Source organism: Euphorbia lathyris, chromosome 3 (genome assembly GCF_963576675.1).
Source record: "Euphorbia lathyris chromosome 3, ddEupLath1.1, whole genome shotgun sequence".
Lineage (NCBI taxonomy): Eukaryota > Viridiplantae > Streptophyta > Magnoliopsida > Malpighiales > Euphorbiaceae > Euphorbia > Euphorbia lathyris.
Genome location: NC_088912.1, coordinates 17,202,395 through 17,205,454, shown reverse-complemented (window position 1 = coordinate 17,205,454; position 3,060 = coordinate 17,202,395). Strand labels below are relative to the sequence as shown.

The 3,060-nt window shown below is 33.5% G+C and overlaps 1 pseudogene; it reads left to right on the top strand.

Moving 5' to 3' along the window:
- Positions 1 to 1,771: 1,771 nt before the first annotated feature.
- On the top strand, positions 1,772 to 2,713 carry LOC136222550 (uncharacterized; annotated as a pseudogene).
- The last annotated feature ends 347 nt before the right edge of the window (positions 2,714 to 3,060 follow it).

The following is a 3,060-nucleotide window of genomic DNA, read 5'->3' as shown; positions in this document are numbered from 1 at the left end:
TATGTTGTGTTGAATTTATCATCGTTATTGGAGCTATTATACATCCTTAAAATCCTGTTGAAGATGGTCATCCATTGGGTTGCTATTTTAGGTATCAAAATAGGCCTATGATTTTTGAGGAGGTATCAATTTAGGCTTCACGTATAAAATAGCACCAATATAAGCTTAACGTTTAAAAAATGGTACCAATTTAGGCCTCGATAACGGAACGAGACACGTCATTGATATTACTCCATTAAGTTCTATCAATTGTATGTGGAGGGAGAAATCAGAACTTAACGGAGTAATAGAAATGACATGTCCAATCCTTTCTTGAGGCCTAAATTGATACTCTTTTTTAAACGTGAAGCCTATATTGATGCTATTTTGTATGTAGAGCCTAAATTGATACTATCCCAAAAATCATAGGTCTATTTTAATACCTTATCCCTTAATACATGCCACTACTACCTACTTAATTTTATCAATTTCAAATTTATTTATATGCTTCAATGACAAGCCACTTTAGAATTTTAGTAGCATCAAGTATCAATACATTTAGGAGTCAGGGTTTACTTTTCATAGATCAAATCAATGGTGTTTTTTCAATTCCAACGTCTAATTAGTAAATTAATGGTGTTTTGTCACATCCTTTCCCGATTGATAACTTGTTCCTGGGAAGAAGCTGAAAAGTTTGTTCTTTTCCATTGGAATGATTGAACCTTCATAACTTCACAGTATACTTGCTTTCACTAATTATGCTGATTTGTTCCCGCATCATCTTGCGTTAACTTGAATATATTAATTAGTGCTCTAATTACACTATAAAGATAAAGGCTAAACTTATCTCTTTGCATGTAATCTGCAGAAAAATTCAATTACATTGCATGTATCCACTTAGCATAAGCAAAAGTTATATCTTTATAAACCGATACCCCTAGCAATAAGAGATTAGAATATTTTGAACAGATTCATAAGTCATTTGAATGGCTAATGAAAATTACATGCACACCTCAGTTCAGAAGTATGATCAACAGGAGTATAAATCACAGCGAACAACACAAAAAGTTGGAAAAAGAAAGAATGTATTGAGTCACAGCATGTAAAAACTTGAATGCTGGGAAATTTAAGTTTAGTCATATGATCAGCAGAGTCTAGTTTTTCATTTCCAAAAATTCAAATGTGAGAAAGTTACTCCCACTTAATTTCTTTTGACTCCTACCCGTAATGACTATAAGAGTATATCCAAAAGCTCATAAACCTAAAAGGACTTGATTTGAAAAATAGAAACTTAATTCCAAATATTGATACTCTGGAGAAAGAAGGCAATGAGAAGCTCCAAACGTATCACTTTGGAGCAATGAAATAACTCAATATGTTAAGTTTATGTTTTCTCCAAGCTAGAAATTGATAAATCACCATTACCTAGGTTAGGTCATCATTAATAAATAAATCACAGTGACAACTGCATCCCCATGTCAAATCAGAAACGGTCTATTTTCAGTTCAAGACATAAGAAGTCACATAATAGGCACCATTTGAGTACCACAGTTGACACAAGATAAGAAAAAATAATGGTCATATTTCAAAATAAACTGAAAATCCACTTCAAGCACATTTACTAGAAAAATATAAATAAACTCAAGAACATAACATACAGCGAAAATACGGGAAGCGCCATGTAATAAGGTCATCATTCCAATTACTTGTGTGATAGCTGGTAAAAATGTTGCCCTGAAAAATAAAGAAGAGATAGTGAAATAATAGTAATAGTAATACAGTTGCACTAGCAATGGTAAAAGCAACATTGTTTGATTTCAAAGGAACAATTTCAAATCTATCAAGCATTAGCCAAAAGTTGGTAATTAAACAAGAAGAACCCTTTTTCCTGCAAAATTGGCATAAATTAAAATAAGAATCATAGTGCTAAAGATAATTACCAAACCAATAAGAACCACGAGACAATAAGGAGCAGTGTAAGTGTCTTGTGTCTAACTTCCGTTCAGGTTGTATTCCAAATTGGCACCTCTGATGCTGTGAGGGCTCTAACTGCTGCTCAAATGGTCTGTAAAGATGTTGCTGCAATAGACATCAATATGGGTTTCCCCAAGCCATTTTCTATAAGTGGAGGCTTGAGTGCTGCACTATTTACTGAACCAGACCTCATTAATGATATTTTGACAAAATTAAGAAAAAATTTGGGCTGTCCAATAACATGTAAGATTCAATTACTAAAATCGCCCCAAGATGTTGTGGAACTGGCAAGACGAATTGAAAAAACTGGTGTATTCATGGAAGGAATGTTGCAGATAGGCAAAGGAATCCAGCTAAGTGGAATGAGATTGCTGATATTGTATCAACATTATCTATACTAGTTATTGCAAATGGAGACTTCTTTGATTATTAGATCTTGAACGAAACAAAGCTGCAATAGGTGCTTCGTCCCTCATGCTTGCAAAGGGAGCTCTTTGGAATGCTTCAGTTTTCTCACCTAAAGGCAAAGTGCGTTGAACATATATCAAAAGAGATTATTTTAGAAAGAGTATCCTATAGGATAGACAATGCTATGAAAAGCACAAAGCAGACATTGAGGGAAATGATTATGCATTATTCTGGCCTTGAACTTGCAGAGGGCAAAGGTGTGATAAAATCAGAGATTTTGGCCGATATAGCGAAACCGTATGGAGAGAAAAGGTACAATGAGTTAGTGAATGAAATCGCTATCCCTTTATAGAGGCACACATGAAAATAAATGGTCCCAATAATTTTTTGGAAGAAGACAACTTGTTATATCTGATATTATCATTTGATATATCAGAATTCCCATCTAAAAAATTAGTCAAACAAGTTTCTATATCTAAAATTATCATTTGACCTTTTGAACTTATAAAGTGGCCCCTTGAACTTGGTTAAAGTTATATACATTTTAATTTGTCCAAAAGCAATCTTGTTATGTCAGGTGGAGTTAGGAAATTAATTATGACTTTAATCACGTTGAGAGGGATAACGAGAAGACACTTTGTAAGTTCGGAGTCAATCAACTTTTTTTTGATAAGTTCAGGACTTCTATCATATATCCTA